Raw genomic sequence first — 25,649 nt, forward strand, 5'->3', positions numbered from 1 at the left:
CCTATTGTCCTGTAGCCCATCCCAGCCTTGTGCAGGTCTACAATTTTATCCCTGATGTCCTTACACAGCTCTCTGGTCTTGGCCATTGTGGAGAGGTTGGAGTCTGTTTGATTTATTGTGTGGACAGGTGTCTTTTATACAGGTAACGAGTTCAAACAGGTGCAGTTAATACAGGTAATGAGTGGAGAACAGGAGGGCTTCTTAAAGAAAAACTAACAGGTCTGTGAGAGCCAGAATTCTTACTGGTTGGTAGGTGATCAAATACTTATGTCATGCAATAAAATGCAAAGTAATTACTTAAAAATCATACAATGTGATTTTCTGGTGTAACGGCTGTTCTCCTCCTCTTCGCTTGAAGAGGAGGAGTAGGGATTGGACCAAAGCGCAGCGTGTTGTGAAGACATAATGCAGTTTATCAAAGTAAAGTCGAAACACGAAAACACTTAAACAAACTACAAAACAAATAAACGATGTAGACAGACCTGGACTTGATTGCTTACAAATAAACGAAGAACGCACGAACAGGAACAGACTACATACACGAACGACAAAACGAAACAGTCCCGTGTGGTAAACATACAGACACAGGAGACAACCACCCACAACAAACAATGTGAAACAACCTACCTTAATATGGTTCTCAATCAGAGGAAACGTAAAACACCTGCCTCTAATTGAGAACCATATCAGGCAACCCAATAACCAACATAGAAACACATAACATAGAATGCCCACCCCAACTCACGCCCTGACCAACTAAACACATACAAAAACAAGAGAAAACAGGTCAGGAACGTGACATCTGGATTTTTGTTTTAGATTCCGTCTCTCACATTTGAAGTGTACCTATGATAAAAATTACAGACCTCTACATGCTTTGTAAGTAGGAAAACCTGCAAAATCGGCAGTGTATCAAATACTTGTTCTCCCCACTGTATATAGCCTCGTTATTGTTATTTTATTGTGTTACTTTTTATTATTTTTTACTTTAGTTTATTTGGAAAATATTTTCTTAACTCTTCTTGAACTGCACTGTTGGTTAAGGGCTTGTAAGTAAGCATTTCACAGTAAGGTCTAGATTTGATGTATTTGGCGCATGTGACAAATAAAGTTTGATTTTATATTGGTCTGTTGGTTTTGTCAGTAGGCTAGGTATTTATCTTTGATCATCTCTGAAAAGTATAACATAATAAAACAGGTGCCCTGAGGCAAATACTTTGATCCTACCCTCAAGGAATGTCCTTCCTTTGAAAAACACCGTTGATATTTATAAGTATGTGGACTCAAGTACCTAGCTCACACACACATAATATGGCAACACTCATGCTGCTACAGGTGGCTCCTTTTATAGTGAAACGACACCGCTGTTAACAATTAAACCTAATTAAGTAGAGATTGTGTTGGCATAGAGCCTGAAAATTGAGTGTGACTTGATTACTGCAAATCTAGGGCAAATCTAATCGCCATATATCCAATACGTGATTTGTGGGATTTTATTGACATGCTACAACCGAGAGATGAGAGCAGAAAACAAAGCAGAAATTCCATGCCGCTAACTAGCAGAGTCCTCTAAAAGTTAACTAAACTTGAGGTAACACGTCCTATGAATACCCTCTTCATAATGAGCTTTGCATTATGCACTTTAATGCACAACATAAGTGCTAATAGCTAACCTTGTCTAATGGCAGTACATCAATGTTACTTAACATGTATCATGTTAAAAATGTTAAACATGTTAAAAATCTGTAAAAAATGTACAAAGTTGACCTCATTTTAATTAAAAAGACAACAGGGTCCAACGGTTAGAGCTGTGGCCCCACACTGTAAAGAGGCTTCTGTGAATTTGACAATAGTGTACAGGCAGCTCGGTGGCAAGTAAAATTCTGTATTTCATATTACAGTACACCTACTGTAATATAAATATGGTATCAAAGCCAGTACTGTGTAATGACACACAGTACAATACCATAAAATTGACTGTATTATACTGTAAAAAAAAGTCAATGCTACTGTAATCGTTATGAATGGAGGAATAGAGTTAATTGAGGAAAGGGGTTTGTATCTCACAGTATTTTACTGTATTTACAAGGGATTGGTGCATGCAGGTTGGCTGCTAGGTGTCACGTCCTGACCTTAGTTCCTTTTTTGTGTCTCTATTTTAGTTTGGTCAGGGCGTGAGTTAGGGTGGGCAGTCTATGTTATTTTTTCTTGGTTGTTGTTTTTCTATGTGTTTGGCCTGGTGTGGTTCCCAATCAGAGGCAGCTGTTTATCGTTGTCTCTGATTGGGAGCCATATTTAGGTAGCCTGTTTTMCATTGTGTGTTGTGGGTGATTGTTTCCTGTGTTAGTTTCTGGTTCACATTTCAGGACTGTTTCGGTTTCCGTTATCATTCACTTTGTTATTTTTGTATTTTGTTGTGTTCAGTTTATTAAACTATCATGGACACTTACCACGCTGCGTATTGGTCCGATCCTTCATACTCCTCGTCTGAAGAGGAGGAAAATCGTTACACTAGGTAACGCAGTTTACACATTCTTTACACATTACAGTACATTAAAGAGTACATTTGCTCAAAAGGAAAGTCGAGTCTATTGTGTCAGATATGCATATACAGGGYGGGCGAGTGGACAAACAAGGCAACAAAATTGGCCTTTTGGAAACATAGGTGAAAACTTTAGAAGATGAACTGGATCAGCTAGAAAACAGTTTGAGAAAAATAATACCAGAATATTGTCCCTATCGGAAGATGAGGAAAAGGGGGAGATTTCCAGCTACGTGATCAAACTGATATCGGAGGAACTTGGCCAGTCCATTATTTTCATCCAGGACCTGTTTACTGTAGGTTGAAAAAGAAACCTACAAGCATTTCATTCCGATCAGAAAGTCACTGGAGGAAAAAGGAATCAAGTCTTAACAGATTCCCGGAGGTACTGTGGGTATGGAAGGGAACACAGAGAATGGAGTTCACAAGCACCCATGAAGCCCTGAACAGGCTGCAGGAAACCTTTCCTGTTGAAAGAGAGCCCAGTGCTGTAAGGAGAGGCAGAAGCGGGAAAAACAGATAAGCACACTAGGCTACATACAGTGATGCCCAAGACCATCTTATAAACTCAGCAAAAAAAAAGAACGTCCTCTCACTGTCAACTGCATTTATTTTCAGCAAACTTAACATGTGTAAATATTTGTATGAACATAACAAGATTCATCAACTGAGACAAACTGAACAAGTTCCACAGACATGTGACTAACAGAAATTGAATAATGTGTGCCTGAACAAAGGGGGTCAATGTATCTCCTCCTCATGGACTGCACCAGATTTGCCAGTTCTTGCTGTGAGATGTTACCCCACTCTTCCACCAAGGCACCTGCAAGTTCCCGGACATTTCTGGGGGGAATGGCCCTAGCCCTCACCCTCCGAACCAACAGGTCCCAGACGTGCTCAATAGGATTAAGATCAGGGCTCTTCGCTGGCCATGGCAGAACACTGACATTCCTGTCTTACAGGAAATCACGCACAGAATGAGCAGTATGGCTGGTGGCATTGTCATGCTGGAGGGTCATGTCAGGATGAGCCTGCAGGAAGGGTACCACATGAGGGAGGAGGATGTCTTCCCTGTAACGCACAGTGTTGAGATTGCCTGCAATGACAACAAGCTCAGGCCGATGATGCTGTGACACACCGCCCCAGACCATGACGGACCCTCCACCTTCAAATCGATCCCTCTCCAGAGTACAGGCCTCGGTGTAACGCTCATTCCTTCGACGATAAACGCGAATCCGACCATCACCCTTGGTGAGACAAAACCGCGACTCGTCAGTGAAGAGCACTTTTTGCCAGTCCTGTCTGGTCCAGCGATGGTGGGTTTGTGCCCATGGGTGACATTACCGGTGATGTCTGGTGAGGACCTGCCTTACAACAGGCCTACAAGCCCTCAGTCCAGCCTCTTGCGGACAGTCTGAGCACTGATGGAGGGATTGTGCGTTCCTGGTGTAACTCGGGAAGTAGTTGTTGCCACCCTGTACATGTCCCACAGGTGTGATGTTCGGATGTACCGATCCTGTGCAGGTGTTGTTACACATGGTCTGCCACTGCGAGGACAATCAGCTGTCCGTCCTGTCTCCCTGTAGTGCTGTCTTAGGCGTATCACAGTACGGACATTGCAATTTTTTGCCTTGGCCACATCTGCAGTCCTCAAGCCTCCTTGCAGCATGCCTAAGGCAAGTTCACGCAGATAAGCAGGGAACCTGGGCATCTTTCTTTGGGTGTTTTTCAGAGTCAGTAGAATGGCCTCTTTAGTGTCCTAAGTTTTCATAACTGTGACCTTCATTGTCTACCGTCTGTAAGCTGTTAGTGTCTTAACGACCGATCATTAATTGTTTATGGTTCATTGAACAATCATGGGAAACACTGTTTAAACCCTTTACAATGAAGATCTGTGAAGTCATTTGGATATTTACAAATTATCTTTGAAAGACAGGGTCCTGAAAAAGGGACGTTTCTGTTTTTGCTGAGTTTAGTAAGTTGAGACAATATTCCCTCCCCCCAACACAATCTAGACTCTATTGTTCCCAAGTAACTGTTCCCCTCTAGGATGTATCGATTGAATTAGCTTATGCTAATGAGATACATGGTCACTGAAAAGGCAACATACTGTAAAAGAGGAAACATAGTGTATTTAAGCAATAAGGCCTGAGAGGGTGTGGTATATGGCCAATATACCACGGTTAAGTGCTCTTCTTAGGCACTTAGCCGTGGTATACTGGCCATATATGACAAACCCATGAGTTGCCTTATTGCTATTATAAACTGTTTACCAATGTAATTAGAACAGCAAAAATAACTTTTGTCATACCCGTGGTATATGGTCTGATATACCACGGCTGTCAGCCAATCAGCATTCAGGCTCGAACCACCCAGTTTATAAAAGTCAATAACTGTCAATAATTGTTCTATGGATGTGTGTTGGTGAGAGGCTGTGAGTGTGTGTATGTGTGGGTACGTGTCTGTGCATGAAGGGGGGAGTGAGGGAGGGTGAAAATGAATATGTGCAGGAGGGTGGGAGGGAATGGGTGTGTGGAGGCATGGGGTGTATGTTGTGTGTGAATGAAGGAGAATGGGTGATTAAGGTGATGCGTAGAGGGGTATGGGTGTGTCTGAGAAGAAGGGAGGGGGAAAAGATGGAGGTTGGGATAAACTTGGCCTGGGTGGGTAAGGGAGAGCAAGGAGAGGAGGTGGTGAAAAGTTTGGCTTGGGGGGGTAAGGGTGGGTAAGGATGGGAGGGGGGACAAGCTTGGCTGGAGAGGGATGGATTTGGTTTGGGAGAGAGAGAAGGAAGGACTTAAACATACTACAAAGTAATTGTCTTTTTTGTCTTTTTTTATGACGTTGTAAAATGAATAAGAGTTCTGGACAGATAGGAAAGGATGTTGAATTATTATTATTCCTGGTTTGTTATTACGACTAAGATTTAATCAGACGCTTCTCTGAGGTGTGCATGGGGCCTCCACTCATCCCATTTCAGTCTCTCGGAGGACCCACTCACCCCAAGAAAACCCTCACCGGCCACTATACTTTCATTTAACTTATACGCTAATACAAGCCAATGAACGTATGTAAGTGGCAGTCTTTCTTCAAATGTATTTACAAGATATACGTATACCCCCTCCCTAAAAAAAAATTACATTAGGAGAGGATTTGGAGCTTTAAAGCATAGTGCCTCAAGGCATACTGCCTCAAATACAAAGACGTACCTTTCTTTATGTTATTTTTTGGTGTGTGTGTTTTTTGTACAATTTCTGTCAGCGCACATCTCTACACACTCTATATATGTAATGTATACAATAGCTACAGTGGGGCAAAAAAGTATTTAGTCAGCCACCAATTGTGCAAGTTCTCCCACACTTTTTCAGGGAAAATACTTATTTTCCACCATAATTTGCAAATAAATTCATWAAAAATCCTACAATGTGATTTTCTGGATTTTCTTTCCTAATTTTGTCTGTCATAGTTGAAGTGTACCTATGATAAATTACAGGCCTCTCTCATCTTTTTAAGTGTGAGAACTTGCACAATTGGTGGCTGACTAAATACTTTTTTGCCCCACTGTATGTGGCAGGGATCCAGACAATCACTGATTACAAAGAGAATACCAGCCACGTCGCGGACACTGGCGTCTTGTTCCCGGTCAAACTAAACACTTTCTTCGCCCGCTTTGAGGATAACACAGTGCCACCAACGTGGGCTGCTCACGAGGACTGTGGGGTCTCGTTATCTGTGGCCAACGTGAGTAAGACATTTAAGCGTGTTAACCCCGCAAGGCTGCCAGCCCGGATGGCATCCTTAGCCGTGTCCTCAGAGCATGCGCAGACCAACTGGCTGGACTGTTTACGGACATATTCAATCTCTCCCTATCCCAGTCTTCTGTCCCCACTTGCTTCAAGATGTATACCATTGTTCCTGTACCCAAGAAAGGAAAGGTAACTGAACTAAATGACTATTGCCCYGAAGCACTCACTTCTGTCATCATGAATGCTTTTAGAGGCTAGTTAAGGATCATATCATCTCCAACTTACCTGGTGGAGATGATGTGCAATCGCCATCGCACTGCACACTGCCCTATCCCATCTGGACAAGAGGAATACCTATGTAGGAATGCTATTAATTTACTACAGCTCAGCCTTCAACAGCATAGTACCCTCCAAGCTCATCATGCTCGGGGCCCTGGGTCTGAACCCCACCCTGTGTAACTGGGTCCTGGACTTCCTGGCAGGCCACCTCCAGGTGGTGAAGGTAGGAAACAACACCTCCACTTCGCTGATCCTCAACACAGGGGCCCCACAAGCTTGCGTGCTCAGCCCCCTCCTGTACTCCCTGTTCACCCATGACTTTGTGGCCACGCATGCCTCCAACGCAATCATCAAGTGTACAGACAACACAACAGTAGTAGGCCTGATTACCAAAAATGACGAGACAGCCTACAGGGAGGAGGTGAGGGCCCTGGCGGAAGGAGCTGATCAGGGACTTCAGGAGACAGCAGAGGGAGCATGCCCCCCCCATCCATACCACAGTGGAGAAGGTGAAAAGGTTGAAGTTCCTCTGCGTACACATTACTGAGAATCTGMAATGGTCCACCCACACAGACAGTGTGGTGAAGAAGGCGCAACAGAAGAAATTCGACTTGGCCCCTAAGACCTTCACAAATTTTTACAGATGCACAATTGTGAACATCCAGTTGGGCTGTATCACCGCCTGGTATGGCAACTGCACCGCCTGCAACCACAGGGCTCTCAGAGGGTGGTGCGGTCTGCCAAACCGTAGGCCTGCCCTCCAGGACACTTAACAGCACCCRATGTCACAGGAAGGCCAAAAAGATCATCAAGGACATCAACCACCCGAGCCACGGCCTGGTCACCCCTCTATCATCCAGAAGTCAGTACAGTCAGTACAGTTGCCTCAAAACTGGGACCGATAGACTGAAAAACAKCTTCCATCTCAAGGCCATCAGACTGTTAAATAGCCATCACTAGCCGGCCTCCACCGAGTACCCTGCCCTGAACTTAGTCACTTTCACTAGCCTGTCACTGTCACCTCGTCACTCGTCACAAATATATGTCAACTCAACCCTGCACCTTAAAGGCTGCTGCCCTATGTACATAGACATGGAATCACTGGTGACTTTAATAATGGAACACTGGTCACTTTAATAATGTTTACATACTGTTTTACTCATTTCATATGTACATACTGTATTCTAGTTAATGCCATCCTATTCAACAATTGCTGTATATATTCTACAGGTATACTAAATATTCTATCCACAAACTGCCCATAATGTCTATAATGTCTATACATCCTATCACATATACATATTTATACTTCACTTTCCGACATTGCCCGTCCAAATATGTATGCATTTCTTAATTCCATTCTTTTACTTTTAGATCTGTGTGTATTGTTGTGAATTGTTAGATATTACCGCACTCCTGGAGCTAGGAACACAAGCATTTCACTACACCCACAATAAATACACCTGCTAAATATGTGTATGCGACCAATAAAATCCGATTTGATTTGATTTCAATCAAACAGGGTTTATTAAAAATAGACACTTATAAACAAATACAATAACATGTTTCAGTTTAACACAATACGGATTTAAAAAAAAAAATGTTTTAATCAATAATGGCAATTGATGCAGAAAAGGCTTTCCACCATCTTGAGAAGCCTTTTCTATTCAAAACTTAGGAAACGTTCAATTATCCTGGTGAAATAATACATTTAATAAAAAAAATATGATATAAATGTCCTAAGAAAAGATATACAGTCGTGGCCCAAAATTTTGAGAATGACACAAATATTAATTTCCACAATGTCCATTACCAAAACTTTTGGCCACGACTGTATAGTACAAATAATACATTATGTGAAGAAATTGCTATAGAAAGGGGCAAAAGACCGGGAAGTCCCCTCCCCCCCTCCTACTTGCACTGGCAATTGAACCGCTTGCATTACTTAACAAAATGAAAGTAGATTTATTTAAATGGAATAATCTTCTCATAAATCTTACAGGTAGGAGAAACCTCTTCAGAATGGCATGGCTCCCAAACTTTTTGTATTTACCCCACAGAAGACATTCTTTAAACAAATATTCTTGGTCATAACAGACTTAACATGGGCAAATAAAATGTATAGAATAAAAAGGAATGTTGTACATCTTCCTCAGCCTGAGGTTGGTTTTAACCTTCCTGAGTCTGAAGGAGCTCCCCAGGGGTGCGTGCTCAGTCCCCTCCTGTACTCCCTGTTCACCCACGACTGCATGGCCAAGCACGACTCCAACACCATAATTAAGTTTGCTGACGACACAACAGTGGTAGGCCTGATCACCGACAACGACGAGACAGCCTATAGGGAGGAGGTCAGAGACCTGGCCGGGTTGTGCCAGAATAACAACCTATCCCTCAAAGTAACCAAGACTAAGGAGATGATTGTGGACTACAGGAAAAGGAGCACCGAGCACGTCCCCATTCTCATCGACGGGGCTGTAGTGGAGCAGGTTGAGAGCTTCAAATTCCTTGGTGTCCACATCAACAACAAACTAGATTGGTCCAAACACACCAAGACAGTCATAATGAGGGCACGACAAAGCCTATTCCCCCTCTGGAAACTAAAAAGATTTGGCATGGGTCCTGAGATCCTCAAAAGGTTCTACAGCTGCAACATCGAGAGCATCCTGACAGGTTGTATCACTGCCTGGTACGGCAATTGCTCGGCCTCCGACCGCAAGGCACTTCAGAGGGTAGTGCGTACGGCCCAGTACATCACTGGGGCAAAGCTGCCTGCCATCCAGGACCTCTACACCAGGCGGTGTCAGAGGAAGGCCCTAAAAATTGTCAAAGATCCCAGCCACCCCAGTCATAGACTGTTCTCTCTACTACCGCATGGCAAGCGGTACCGGAGTGCCAAGTCTAGGACAAAAAGGCTTCTCAACAGTTTTTACCCCCAAGCCATAAGACTCCTGAACAGGTACCCAAATGGTTACCCGGACTATTTGCATTGTGTGCCCCCCCAAACCCCTCTTTTACGCTGCTGCTGCACTCTGTTTATCTTATATGCATAGTCACTTTAACTGTACATTCATGTACATACTACCTAAATTGGCCCGACCAACCAGTGCTCCCGCACATTGGCTAACCGGGCTATCTGCATTGTGTCCCACCACCCGCCAACCCCTCTTTTTACACTTCTGCTACTCTCTGTTCATCATATATGCATAGTCACTTTAACGATACCTACATGTACATACTACCTCAATAAGCCTGACTAACAGGTGTCTGTATATAGCCTTGCTACTCTTTTTTCCAAATGCCTTTTTACTGTTGTTTTATTTCTTTACTTACACACACACCTTTTTTTCCGCACCATTGGTTAGAGCCTGTAAGTAAGCATTTCACTGTACCTGTTGTATTCGGCGCACGTGACAAATAAACTTTGATTTGATTTTAACCTTCCTGACTCGGAGGGTGGTTTTAACCTTCCTGAGTCTGAAGGTGGTTTTATATGTATTGTATCAACTCGCTACTCATTGATAATTTGGTCCACATAGAAAACTAAAAAGGCATAGACACCATAAATGACTTTCTAATTGTAAAGGTTTTCTTCCAGGGGTGAAGGAGAGGACCAAAATGCAGCGTAGCCAGTGTTAAACATGTTTAATACAAACACAAGAGAAACACTACAAACAACCTACAAAATAACAAACGTGCAAAACCGATACAGACCTATCTGGTGCAGAACACGAACACAGAGACAGGTAACAAACACCCACAAACTCCCAACACAAAACAAGCCTCCTATATATGAGTCTCAATCAGAGACAACGACTACCATCTGCCTCTGATTGAGAACCCACACTAGGCTGACATAGAAACAGACAAACTAGACACACAACATAGAATTCCCACCCAGCTCACGTCCTGACCAACTAAACACATACAAAACAAGAGAAAACAGGTCAGGAACGTGACACTAATAGGAAATATATTTATTTTCATGACAGTTTTAAAAAGCTATTTTTGATTGACCAATGTAGATATTTTCAAATATATCCAACTTAAAAGTTTTATATCACATAATTTCGATTAGAAATCTTTTGGACATCAGTGCAATCTTGAGGGTATCYTATTTGAGTCAGAAAAGGATATTCACATGATTAGGCAAGATATACAAAACCTTGCAGAGAGCCTATCCAACTGACAACCTCTTACAAAAAAAATATAATCTAGTCGAACCAAGATTAAAAAATAACTGATATTGGCGCAAGATGGAGGGAAACATATGGTACGATATGTTGTCATCAAGGCAAGAATCTGAATTTGAAGAATCTCAAAAATATAATATATTTTGATTTGTTTAACACTTCTTTGGTTACTACATGATTCGATATATGTTATTTCTTAGTTTTGATGTCTTCCCTATTATTCTACAATGTAGAAAATAGTAAAAATTAAGAAAAACCCATGAATGAGTAGGTGTGTCCATACTTTTGAGTGGTATGGCATATGCCAGAATCTGCATGGGTCCAAATCTGTCCCATTGCCCTTTGACTTGACCTCTACCTACCTACCTTTCCAGTCTTTCCTCTACTATCCTATCTTTTCAATAAAAGCACAACAATACAAAATTAGGCGGACTGCCCCACTCTCAATACAACAATGACAAAATCAAAGTGACATCCTGTTGTTTATTAAGTAGCGTATTACCGTAAAACAGGATCACCGGTTGCAGTTGTATATATCTCTGTCTTTAAATGTGTTAATTACTGAATCAAAAGTATCCCTGCACACTGAGTCAATAATCTATGAATGAAAATAATCTGCATAGAATTTGATTCTTTTTCGTTGTACATTTTCCAAAAACCATGAAAGCCAGTCCCCCACAGGGGAGTACCATCACTGATCTCCGGGTCTAGGGCTTCTTTGTGTGTTTGCTTGCTCCTCAGGTTCTCTTTCCTCCCCTCGACAAACCTAGATTATGATACAGCATCTGCACCAATCCTGGTTCGTGGTTCCCTGTCCCAGCACTGCTTTCCCTTTCCAGGATGACATTAACCTTTGTTTTGCTTTGTTGTTGATTTACTAGGTGGTATAATGTGTTACAATAGATGTAATTGTTTGACTTTATTGATTATTTTGAAACGTAATATTTGAGGTTGATTATTGATTGAAAATTACCTTAAATTATTACTGGTTGAGAGTTTTGTGAAATCCCTTTGGTCTGTTTTGCCCTGGAATTATGGCCAGTTCGGAAGCCTTTGTTTAGGCCTCTAGAAGTGCAAGTGATATAAAACCAAATATTCATAAATATGCTGCAATATACAAATACCTAGCAGCCAACCTGTTTTCACCTATCCCATGTAAATACAGTGAAATACCAATGTTATGATAACAGTGGTATTTACTTTCTTACAGTATTCTACTGTATCTTTGCTCTGAAATTACAGTAATTTACAGAAAGCTGGTGGCAAGTTACTATGAATAATACAGTAATGTACTCGGCATTAACCAGAGATGGGCAAAGATACATCAAACGGTATCTTGTTACAAATACAACACACCTTGAAGAGCAAGGTTACAGAAACGTTTTACTTGCTATGACTGTGAATTATTTTTWWTTTTTTTAAATCAAACTTYGTTTAATGCACTGACTGTAAGTTGCTCTGGACAAGTGCATCTGCTTAATGACCAAAATGTACATTTAAAAATGAACACTTGCAAAGCACACTGCTGGGTATTATTCTGATCATCTCTGCYCTCAAACTATTTGTATTTTGAAAAAATTTGGCCTGTTTGGGGGGCGCAGCTCATTAGAATAATACCCAGTCATGTCCCTTGCAAGTGTTAATTTAAACGTTTATATTTTGGTCATTTAGCAGATGCTCTTGTCCAGAGTGACTTACAGTCAGTGCATTAAAGTTTCTGCTCCGGTTTCCTACTGGATGCCACCATCAATGTACTGCAATTATATCAGTGATTGAATAAARCTGCATCCCAAATGGCACCCTATTCCCATTATAGTGCCATACTTTTCTGGTCAAAAGAAGTGCACTATAAAGGGAATAGGGTGCCATTTGGGGCGCTTGATTCCTAGCCTAATCAGATCCTCTCCATAGCGCACATGGACAGCGAGACACTGGAGAAGATAACCGCTTTTAAAGATGATTAAATCTGACAATGGGCTCCCTATGGAAGAGATAATGAAAGATGGAAAGATGAAAAGATGAAAGATGGAGGGAACAAGGAGTGTTTAAAGTATGCTGTGTGCCCACGTTGTTCTTATTGCATGCAAGGTTGAGGCATGCTGGAGAGTGGTTCGGGTTAGGGGCAGAAATAGGTGGATAGACGCTGATTGCCGTTCGTGATGAGTAAAGTAACGCTTTCTATACTTTTAATTAATTACTTATTACTTAAAATGTACTATTATTACTTAGAAGTCACATCAACTCTATTTTTAAAGTTATGATAACAAATGAAATGTTTTCCCAGCATGCTCTACAGCAGGTTGATTTTTCAACTAACTCTCACAGTCTCATGTCAGAATGAGACGTTCATCCATGTTCCTCAAACACCAAATTTCTAAGTTGTTTAAGGTTAGGTTTAGGCATTAATTCTGAATTTTTAAGGTTAAGGTTAAGGTTCAGGTTAGGCTTAAAATAAAAACTTTCTATCCTGGATTCAAACTTGCAACCTTTAGAATCAGAGGCAATGCTTGCGCCCATCCACCATCCACAACGCCCTAGCAAAACCAAAACCTACTTTAAGGTAACAGCACTAACTGTTGCCCCTAATGGCCAATTTCTACTTCATCTCACAACGTCCTCAGACATGGATGAACGTCGAATAATGACTTGTATCATGGGTGACCTGCCTGGATGTAAAAAAAAAAATGTTTTTAATGTCTGTGTTTTTGCATGTACAGTACATTGAGTGAGTGATTGATTGATTAATCTTATGCTACACAAATATAAATACAATTCATTTTTGTAAACTAGTCCAATCATTTAGTTGGATTTTTTGCACCCATTACTGAATGGTTTTGGTAGTCTCCTCACACTATTCCTGACTCTGGCAGTCATTATGAATGCAGGTTGCGGGTGAATAAAAATGTCAACTGTTGGCTAGCCTAACTCTGGCTGGATTCCAATAGGAATTATACATTAATTTACAAGCCTGCATAATGTCACTTCAGGTAGGTCTGACCATGAGTTTCAGGCTACTGTATTAGGATAAAGCTAGGCCTCAAAATAAGGCCTTATATAATGGATAATCAATGAGCGGCTATGCGTTCTACAGAAAATAATGAAAGATGTGGAAGGTGTGGTCCACGACGCATCAGTCCTAGCTTTATGAAAATCTAATTCAACAATGACAATGTTTACAATTCAACGTTTGCTTTCAAATGCAGCTCAAACATAGAACATGTAATAATGAACTATAGTCATTGAATTCTACCGTGCAGATTTACCGTGCATTATAGCGAAATAATGCACACTCTAGAATGCTGTTAAACTCTATCAGAAATGAGTTGTCAACAACCCCATGGTATAAGAAATAATTAGTGGCATAAAGAGTTCACTTCACCTAGGAACTTACTTGTTTAAGGCCACAGGACTGGAAATGAACGAATTCAACAGCCATGTCTCTGTCACTAAAAAATATATTAATGGGTGGTAACTCTACAATTCACTCTAAAAGGTAAGGCACACTGGGAAATGGCTTAAAATGTTCAAGCTGGTACAACTGAAATCTGGACCCCCTACAGCAGGGGTATTCAACTCTGACCCTACGAGGTCCGGAGCTTGCTGGGGGTTATCCATGGTGCAGCAGGTAGCTAAGTGGTTAGAGTGTTGGGCCAGTGACCAAAAGGTTGCTCGATCAAATCCCTGAGCTGACAAGGTAGAAATCTGTCGTTCTGCTCCTGAACATGGCATTTAACCCACTGTTCCTAGGCTGTCATTGTAAATAAGAATTTGTTCTTAACTGACTTGCCGAGTTAAATAAGGTTTCAATAAAAATATATAATTAATTGCACACACCTGGTGTCCCTGATTAGAGGGGACCAATGAAAAAATGCAGTAGAACTGGCTACAAGGTCCAGAGTTGAGTTTGAAGGCCCTACAGGGTCACAGTGACTCTTATTGGTTTGAGTAAAGACTACACAATCACTTGAAGTAACTGTACTCAGATATAATAAGTGCAATGAGTTTCCTAAAAAATGTTGAGTAATGACAGCACATTGGGTAAACACTGGGGCAAAATAAAAAATGTGCGTGAACAGTGTTTAGGTGTCATTACTCTCCACTAGACCACAGGTTAGGGGTTGGAGTAAGTTTATGCATGCTAGCAAGTGGCTAATGTAATTTGGTAAGGCTAAGTTAAGGTCAACTAGATATAGGGACAAGGTTGGTAGTTAGCGTAAGGTTAAGTTTAGGCATGCTACACGTTAATTAAGAACAAAAGGTCCTTAGTAGGTTATTTGGTTTGGAGAACCTTTTTGGCACCAGATAAAACCCTTTGCAGAAGGTTCTACCTACAATCCACTATGAATGGTTCTACCAGCCTTATTTGCATATTTTGTATGACATTACATCATAAGGCCTTTCTGTCAGGGCCTTGTTATTATACCTTAACACAGTGGTCAGAAACTGCTGGTTTATAGACCACATCAGGCCTGCAAATCATATTATGCTGGCAGGCAAAGTGTGTAATTCCTATTGGAATCCAGCCAGAGTGGGGAGATCCAACAATTAGAACTTTTAATCACCTGCAGCTTGTATTTCGAATGACTAGCAAATTAGGGAAATTTATAATTGAGACTACCTAAATCMTCTAAACTGGAACAACCATCTCAGTAACGGGTGCAATAAATTCCACTACTAAGAGATTGGATTTGTTTAGAAAATTGTTATTTATCTTTGTGCAGTATAAGATCAATCAACCAATCAATGTACATACAAAAACACAGATATTGAAACTAACAATTCTGAAAATCAACCTGCAATAGAGCATGCTGGGAAATATGATAATGCAGAGTAAAAATTACACAATCACACTCAAATCTGGTTATTAACACAAACACTGGGGTTATTTTACACCACTGAGCGTTAATTTAATTACTTACAGAGTTAATTCAACTCCTGCGTCAACACTAGCAACCTGAAAAATCAACACTAGGTATGACTGGCCATTTTGCTGTGTACCATACAATACACTTCAGGTTCACTCAGACTTCCTTCTATTCTCCTACTCTCTGCTAAATAAAATCACAGATAATACCAATTTGAAAGAAGTAAATTATGGCAAAGATATCAACTATGTCAGTACTGTATATGTCAAATGATTAAGGGAATGCCCGATGCACAAATATTCACATATAGGTAGAGTTTAAAACATTCTCACATCTGTCTGCAGATTACTAAAACTCCTGATGTTAAGGTTTAAACACTGAGGTAAACACTAATGCTCAGGCATTATTTAAAAGAAAGAAAAATACAATTAAAAAAGGTTATTCAGATTCAGAACCCTTCTTGCTTTCCAAAGAAGCATCAAAGAACCCTTTCTTCGAAAAAACAGTTCTTAGGATGTAAAAGGTTCTAAGCAGAACACTTTGCCTTGTATTCCAAAAATGGTTCTTCAGCTGAAAATGGTTCTTGGTAGAACCCTATCCCACCGCAAAGAACCCTTTTGGAACCCTTTTTATGAAGAGTGTAGTGAGGAGTTGAGGAAGACATAAAGTAAGGGACAAAAAGATTACTCTGTGTTATTTCAACACAGTCTCACATTCAATTCGCGCATATATGTACAAAATGTATTTCAGCAGATTTCGTGCGTTTTTGTGCATTTTTGGGGTGTTTTGGGGTGGTTCAATTCGTTTGAAAATACACGAATTTCTGTGCTACTTAATTCGTGCGAAAAGACACATTTAACCAGTAGGTGACACACAAGCCGTTGCAACAACCATGTAGACGCGATAATTTGTATTTCATTTTTGTTCTTCTTAATGGCTAATTCAACGTCATGAATATACAGAAATGTTGTCTTTGTTTAACCATGTTTTAAAATGTGTCGTTGTATGCCTATATGTACTGTTTTAGACTTGCTGAACAGAATTTTTGAGGAAAGACGCACATTTACCTGCGACTTAATTCGTGGGAAATATTGTTTTATTAATGCCAATGCTGTTTTCTGTGCTTGATTTCGCTTAATACTTTGGATACTGGTGCACTTGTAATCAGAACGCCTTTTGTCATGTAGGCAACCATACACGATTTTCTTCATAACCCATTTCATATTTCGTGGAGCCTAAATTACACCATTTTCTTCATAATGCATGTATTACATGTTAATGTAAATAATGAATTATGTTGGCTTACACTTATGGCCTTTCCAAGGCCTTTCCATACCTTAAGGGAACATTTTAGCACTCGCCATATGGTTAGTGAGAAACGCCACATTGCAAATGTAAGGTCCCTTACTAGACGTCCTGCAACGTTTCTAAAATTCGCGGACGGCGTCGGGCCGTGCGCGGGGGAGAGATCTTTCAGGAAGTCATCAAACTAAATCTCTCGGACGTTCGGTTTCCGTTTATAAAATAACACATTTTGGTCATTTTTCCGCAGTCTAGGAAATTCCCACCAGAGGGAAAATAAATAATATTGCAAATGCACAAGCACATTGCAAATGCATGTGGCCTTTTCTCCTAAACGGAATATTTCGAAGACGTAATGGACAGTTGGCCCCGAACAAGATGGCGTCGAGGCCTCAACGCGTTTGAGTTATGGCCATTTTTCTGGGATTAAAGGTCAAAAACGTAAAGTAGGGTGCTAATTTGACCGCTTCACGTCAAAGTACATAAGCATACGGTGTCAGGAAAAAAAGAACAGCCATTATCTATCTAATTTAAGAGAAATCGTACATTGACAAATGGTCATGTCACAAAAGGAGTAAAAAATAAAAAATTACAGATCCAGTTGCATGTGTTTCAGACGAACATTTTTTAAGTGGGTCTCGAAGCTCTGCCACTGCATCGCAGTGCTAGCTGCGCCACCAGAGTCTCTGGTTCGCGCCCAGGCTCTGCCGCAGCCGGCCGCGACCGGGAGGTCCGTTGGCCTAGCGTCGTCCGGGTTAGGGAGGTTTGGCCGGTAGGGATATCCTTGTCTCATCGCGCTCCAGCGACCCTGTGGCGGGCCGGGGGCAGTGCGCGCTAGCCAAGGGGGCTATGTGCACGGTGTTTCCTCCGACACATTGGTGCGGCTGGCTTCCGGGTTGGAGGCGCGCTGTGTTAAGAAGCAGTGCGGCTTGGTTGGGTTGTGCTTCGGAGGACGCGTGGCTTTCGACCTTCGTCTCTCCTGAGCCCATACGGGAGTTGTGTAGCGATGAGACAAGATAGTAATTACTAGCGATTGGATACACGAAGAAAAGGGGATAAAAGGATGGAGTGAAAAGTACGGTGCATAAAGACACACAAAGCCTGCAATGGCATTGCCATTATCTCCAGGCCGTGCCGAGTTCAACGAGATGCCCCGCTTGACCGTAGCTAGCTCGGTCTGAGTGCAGCGACAGGGACAAGAAGAAGGACCCAAATGACCTTTTGACCTCAATTTCATATTTTTTTGCTTTTGGGAGACAGAGAGAGAACCGTTAGAAGCACAATTTGACCTCAGGAACGTTCCTAAGGTCCTCCCGATCTGTGCAAGCCTAACATTGACCGTGTGGCATTAACCCAATAGTTAAAAGAAGGTGTTTACATCAAACAGTTTACAATGACATGTCTCCCCATAGGAATACATTGCCTGCTCCCCTAAATTCAACCTGAAGCCTATGTGGGTTAATAATGCCTTATGAACCTGTCTTCGATGACAATCCATCAGGCACTATGAGGTCTACCTGTGTCGATCTAAGCTTCCTGGAGCAACCGGAAGTGGTTAAATCACCCTAAAAGTGTTTGCCATACCCAACCTGCAGTTTGAGAGAAATAGTGCATTCAACCTTATGTAAATCAGTGAGTTCTTAACGTATAGACTTAAAACTCAGGATTCTGTAAAAGCCCACTCCAATGAGGATATGTGTTTACTTTCAGCTTCCTGTGCCAACCGGAAGTGCCATAATTGGTGTCAAAAGGGCTGTTTCGAAGGGTTAAAAAGTCAAATCTTTCCAAAACTTAATATATGTGAATAGGCAACCCTCATGAACTGTAAATCAGTCATTCATCCCATCAGATTTCAAGGAAAAATTTACACACCCACACAGAAAGGATGGAGTGACACACTGAGGGGCTTAGAGGCAGACAGACTTTTGTTTGAACTTTTAAAGAACCGTCAGACCTAGAGTTCTGAAACTTTACAAACCTGTTCTAGAGCTCAGGTCGATTAAGCACGGTGAGTTATGTGGCTCTAGAAGGTTCTCGGACCGATAAAAAGCCTCGGTGCATTTGCATTGACTTCAATTCATTTTGAGCATTACAAAATGGTGACATTTAGAAAAGTCCCAGAGTTGCAAGACTAGGTGCATTGAAACCGGCTTGGCCCATAGAGACGGACCCCGACATTTCTGTCCGATAGCTCATTCAAGGACCCGTAGCAAGCATGGAAAAAAAGTGGAATTTCAGCACCAATTAAGGTTTTGCTCGGGCACCGAATGACCTATCGAGCCGAAACATGGGATTCGAGGTCGCCTCACATAGGGCTAAACATAATGTGAAACTGGACCCGCAGCTAGAACATAACTACGTATTATTTGTTTTATTATGGTTTAAATGGAAGGCGCTGTGAATTTTGGGCCTGCTCTGAAATATGTGATAGTTGGTCTAAACGAGTTGGAAAAAGTGAGTTTGGAGTCAGATGTATCAGTTTGGTGTCTGAAAATATCTAATTGGCTGATGGACACTGACTTGCTAGTTGACTTTTGTGCATTTGCAATATGTTTCAACAGTGAAAAACCACCAAAATAGCATTCTGAACACCACTAAAAATGACATCACCATAGCCGTGCCGAGTTCAACGAGATGCCCCGCTTGACCGTAGCTTGCTCGGTCTGAGCGCAGCGACAGTGACAAGAAGATGACCCTTGACCTACATTTCAAGTCTTTTGCTTTTGGGAGACAGAGAGAGAACTGTTAAGGTTTAGAAGCACAATTTGACCTCAGGAACGTTCCTAAGGTCTCTGTGCAAGCCTAACATTGACCGTGTGGCATTAACCCTTAACAGTTAAAAGAAGTGTTTACATCAAACAGTTTACAATGACATCTCACCCCATAGGAACACATTGCCTGCACCCCTAAATTCAACCTGAAGCCTATGTGGGTTATGAATGTCTTATGAACCTGTCTTCAATGACAATCATTCAAACCACTATGAGGTTACCTGTGTTGATTCTAAGCTTCCTGGAGCAACCGGAAGTGATAAAATCACCCTAAAAGTGTTTTGCCATACCCAACCAGCAGTTTGTGATATATAGAGCATTCAACCCTGTGAAATCAGTCAGTTCTTAACGTATAGACTTAAAACTCAGGATTCTATAAAAGCATACCCGATAGCTTCCTGTGCCAACCGGAAGTGCCTTAAAATGGGGTCATAGGTGCTGTTTCGAAGGTTTAAAAAAGTCAGATCTTCCAAAACTTTAAATGTGTGAATCGGTCAACCCTCATGAACTGTAAATCAGTAATTTCGCTAAACAGATGTCAAAGAAAAGCTCTCTCCACACACACACACACACACACGACACACACACACACACACACCAACACACACACACACACACACACACACACACACACACACACACACACACACACACACACACACACACACACCACACACACACACACACCCAGCAAGGATGGAGTGAAAAAGTATGGTGCTTAAAGACACACAGAGCCTTAAATGCTTTTAGGGGGATCCAGACTTCCATATCCGCTCTGGGAGCGCTATACTACCGCCCCAAATCAATGGGTGCTGGCCTGAGTGATTTATGGAGGTTTTCAAAAAATATTCTGTTTTTTCTTCTGGAAAATATTTTATGTTTTTCTTCTCGAGTCAATGGCCTGAGTGATTTATGGAGGTTTCAAAAAATATTCTAAGTCCAAACTTTTCATGCACCTGGTATTTTTTGGGGTTACCAGGCGTCATTTTTCAAAACGGTTGAAATTGCTTTTAGGGGGCATCCAGAGTGTCACATGACCGGATGAGGTAACTATTCTTGTTCTTCTTGTAACTTTCCGGTAGGCTAGAAGCTTTCCGGTGTTTTGCTGCTCGACACAGGTCGACGCAGGTATTGCACTTGATTTATCGTTATCGTAACCGTAGGTGCAGCCAAGTGGAAATACGAAAGCTTTCTAGCTATTTCGCACTGACGGTAATTTGAACACAAGAACGTTTCTAGTGAAAAGGTGCTTACACTCAGAGCCATGTATTTACACTCAGCCACCCTAGCCTTATTACGGGTTAACGTTTTGGTAATTTTGGTTGGCCAACAAAATGTAAGACTACAATGACTGCATACGTTTCCCCAAATGTTATACGAAAAAAAAATGTTTTGTTATTGATGGACAATGGCAAGGCTGCCATTGTATATTCAGTTACATTCTGTTCAATAAAAATGGTTTACACGTTTATTTTTTAAGAAATACATGGAACTACAACCGAATAAAACACCATTAACCATCATGCATTGCTTACACTCATTCTATCCAGAAAAGTCTGTTCAGAAAAATCGAAAACAGTACATATAGGCATAAAACCACAATGTTTTAATAGGGATTAAATAAAGACAATATATATATAACCTCTTATGGTTAAATGGTTAAAAAAAGACAAAATATCTATATATTCATAACGTAAAATAAATAAATACAGGCGATCGCGTCTATGGTTGTTGCAACGGCTTGTGTGTCGCCTACTGGTTAAATTCGTGTCTTTTCGCACTAATTAAGTAGCACAGAAATTCGTGTATTTTCGCACGAATTAAGTAGCACAGAAATTCGTGTATTTTCAAACGAATTGAACCACCCCAAAAATGCACAAAAACGCACGAAATCTGCTGAAATACATTTTGTACATATATGCGCGAATTGAATGTGAGGSTGGGCTGGTTATTTGCATTGAGGTTGACAGAGGTCTTGGAAGCCTTATATGGTATATGCCGTTCTGAGATATGGTAGAAGTAGAACATTAAAACATGCACAACTACAACAACAATTTAAAAGAACTACAAAAACCCAGGCAGAAACAGTATGCCTGTTTCCCAAATGGCACCATATTCCCCACATAGTGCACTACTTTTGACCAGAGCTGTCACACCCTGATCTGGTTCACCTGTCCTTGTGATTGTCTCCACCCCGTCCAGGTGTCGCTTATTATCCTCGGTGTATATATCCCTGTCTCTCTGTGCCAGCTCGTCTTGTTTGCCAAGTCAACCAGCGGTTTTCCTTGCTCCTATTTTTCCCCAGTCTCTTGTCCTCCTGGTTTCATCCCTTGCTTGTCCTGACTCCGAACCCGCCTGCCTGACCCCTCTGCCTGTTCCGACTACCAGCACGCCTATCCCCTCATACTGTTTTGGATTCGGATCTGGTTTCTGACCCCTGCCTGGCCTGACCTCGAGACTGCCTATCGTCTGGTACTGTTTGGACTCTGACCTGGTTTATGAACTCTCACCTGTCCCCGACCTGCCTTTGCCTACTCCCTTTGTTATAATAAATATCGGAGCTTATTGTGAATTTTCCAGTACGTATGTGGCAATTATTTATTTCAGAAGGAGTCAGCAAAACGATAGTTACCGGAGTGTAACTCCAGTTCTATGAGTGGAGCGGAGCCCCATAGGGGAGCTCTGCTCCTAGTGGTTTACCCCGCTGCCTAGGCAGCGAATAGCCTGAGAAAAAATGATGCACACACCTGCAGCCAATAGGAGTACAGGTGTCCCTATATAAGGGGACGCTTCCCCTCAATCAGCCTCCCGAAAAATTATCTTCAGCGAGACTGGGGGTCGGCAGGGCCTTAAGCCCTATGGGGCTCCGCTCCACTCATAGAACTGGAGTTACACTCCGGTAACTATCGTTCTACATCGTGGAGCTCCGCCCCATAGGGGAGCTCTGCTCCTAGTGGTTTAAGGCGGAGCGAAACGCTCCCAAAATGTACTCCCTGCCGAGCCAACAACTTTCCACTTAAGAAAAGGTCAGCTCAGCAATGGCTGCGACCAAATCCCACAGTACTGCAATTTATTGTGAACCACACTAAATTACAATGTACTGTGTCTTTGATCTAATCCGCTCACTCAGTCTAAAGGCAAAGCCAATGACTAGTGAGCAGATCATAGAATATGAGTCATACTAACTGCACCACAGATAGATGAACTCAACTCTATTGATATACCGATTGGTCTAATAGTACTGTAATACCCATTACAGAACTATATCCCTAATCCCTCTGCCCAACACAGTCATAGACTGGTGTGCAAGATATAACACATGACTCAACTGTGCCAATCAGCCAGGAGTCATGTCCTGCAGTCCTTCTAATAAAGGAGAAAATACGGACCTGATGGAAACCCAGCCCATTAATCCAGTGTTTTCCCGCCTTAATTCTAGCCTTCACCTCAGCAAAACTGAGTACAGGCTGAAYCAGTTTAGAAGACATGCTCACTGCTTCCTCAGTGTAGCCCGCCACACTCAATGCATAGGCAGAGCCAATGATTCGTGGGYAGACGATAGAATTTGGGCCAACTATTCTGCCTCAGCAGATAGAWGATGCCTCAATATTCTCTCCACTTTAGTGACCGGTCTAATAGTCAGGTAACACTAGGTTACAGTACTATTTCCCAGCACAATGACACACTGGTGGCAGTCTAGACATTCCCTGTTGTATTGACAGTGTCAAACAAAGGTCATGTTACACGTGTGTGTGTGTCTCTCTCTTCTGTCAAAAAGGAGCGGACCTAATGGGAACACATCTCATTAGTCCTGCAACCTTTCTTAACTCAAGTTCTGCCCTCAACTACGCTGAGTACAGAACGAGCTAGAGAGTTAGACGACACGTCCWACAGGTAGAATCGGATAAAAGGAGACGGTGACGACCACGACGCCGCTGCACAAATATCCTCTACCCCAGTTCCTCTGAAAAGTGCCGTAGACGCCGCTACTCCACGAGTGGAGTGGGCTCTTACGCCATGAGGCATTGGTCGCCCTGCCGCCTCATAAGCCGTCTCAATGCCTTCGCAAAGCCAATGAGACAGCCGCTGTTTTGAAAGTGGTCTACCCAGTGCGTTAGCACCGTGACACACAAACAACTGAGGTGATGACCTAATCATCGCCGTGCGCTGCACGTAGCACGCCAAGGCGCGCACCGGGCACAGGCGATGAAGTCTCTCCTCTCTCCGCTCCTCATGAGGAGGGGGGGAGAAAGCCCATAGCTCAACGGTCTGCGACCTGTATGAGCTCTTAATAACCTTCGGCGTAAATGCCGGGTTAGGACGTAACACCGCTCTGCTCAAGTCGCCGTTTATGGCAAGGCAGTCGGGTCTCGTCGAAAGAGCACACAAATCACTGACACGCTTGGCTGTAGTCAAGGCAAGCAACAGTGCCGTCTTCAGAGACAACATCTTGAGGGGAATTTGATTCAATGGTTCGAACGGCGTCTCACAGAGCGCCTCGAGTACCAAMGTTAAATCCCACTGTGGTAGCGTGGCTCTAGCCACTGGCCTAAGCCGCCGCGTCCCCAATAGAAACCGTTTCACTAGAGGGTGACTGAAAACAGTGTCTCTGTCAAACCCCTCATGACAAGCTGAAATCGCTGCCGCGAACACTTTAATGGTGGCGGGTGAGCGCTGCTTGTCAAACATGAACTGTAGGAAAGAGAGCACACTCTCAACCTGACAGCACACGGGGTCCACATTCTCTGTGGCGCACCATTGTGAAAACATGTTCCATCTACTGGCATAAGTCCTGTATGTGGAACTGGTACGTGAGCCCTGTATGGTTCTGATTACCGAATCAGATAACCCACGGCGCTCTAACCTGTCCCTCTCAGGAGCCAGACCTTCAGTGGCTGGCCGATTAGAGGCAAATGCTCTATCATGCCTGCCGCCTGAGACATCGCGTCCTGTCGATGTGGAATTGGCCACAGCCCCTGTTCTCACACGCTAGCAGTGGGAGAATGCAGGACAGCGGTGGAAATGCGTACAGGAGAACCTCCGCACTGTGCGCAAAAGCGTCTATCCCTAGTGGCGGTTCGTCCTGGGCTCGTAGAGAAAACCATAGGGGACATTGCGCGTTCACACGTGACGCGAACAGGTCCACCTCGGCTCTCCCGAACCGTTCCCATATTTGGAGAAACAACATCGGGGTGCAGTCGCCACTCGTCGTCTCGGGGACCCCCTCGAGACATGAGGTCTGCTCCGATATTCTGACACTGGAATGTGCGCTGCTGTCAACGAGCGAAGGTGCTCGTGAGCCCACAGCACAATTCCTCGCCAACCGGTGGAGTGCAGGAGACCTGACTCCCCCTTGCGATTTATATAGGCTACTGTCGTTCTGTTGTCTGACCAAACCAGCACGTCGTGTCCCGTAGGGTGACATGAAGTGGGTCAGAACCAGTAGAACCGTTTCCAATTCCAGGAGGTTGATGTGACGTCCGATTGGACCACACACCTCCGACTGCCCGAGCCTGACATGTCCCTCCCCATCCAGTCAGACAGCGTCTGTGTACACTGGAATGTGGATGACACCCTGCCTATTGCGACCCTTGTGCCATTACGCACGGGTCTCTCCAATAGTTCAGGTCCGCTCTGAGCGAGAGGGGAACTGTCAACAACCGACGACGGTGCCTCCACTGGGTCCAGTCGTAGTTGAGCAAACATCGCTGTGTTTTGCGCATGTGCAAAAGTCCCAGTGGAACCACGGAGTGGCAGACGACATGAGACCCAAAAGTGTCATGAGACGAATGCGCCGTCACCATGTGATTCGGATAAAACTTCTCAGGGCTACAACAAGGCAGCCCGTCGAGGATCCGAAATTCGCGGCCTCATAGTCAACGTGTCTATCTTAATCCCAGATAGACAATCTGGTGACTGGGCCAAGGCGCACTCTTTTTCCAATTCACAGCGAA

The sequence above is a fragment of the Salvelinus sp. IW2-2015 genome, unplaced genomic scaffold (assembly GCF_002910315.2).
Source record: "Salvelinus sp. IW2-2015 unplaced genomic scaffold, ASM291031v2 Un_scaffold16326, whole genome shotgun sequence".
Classification (NCBI taxonomy): domain Eukaryota; kingdom Metazoa; phylum Chordata; class Actinopteri; order Salmoniformes; family Salmonidae; genus Salvelinus; species Salvelinus sp. IW2-2015.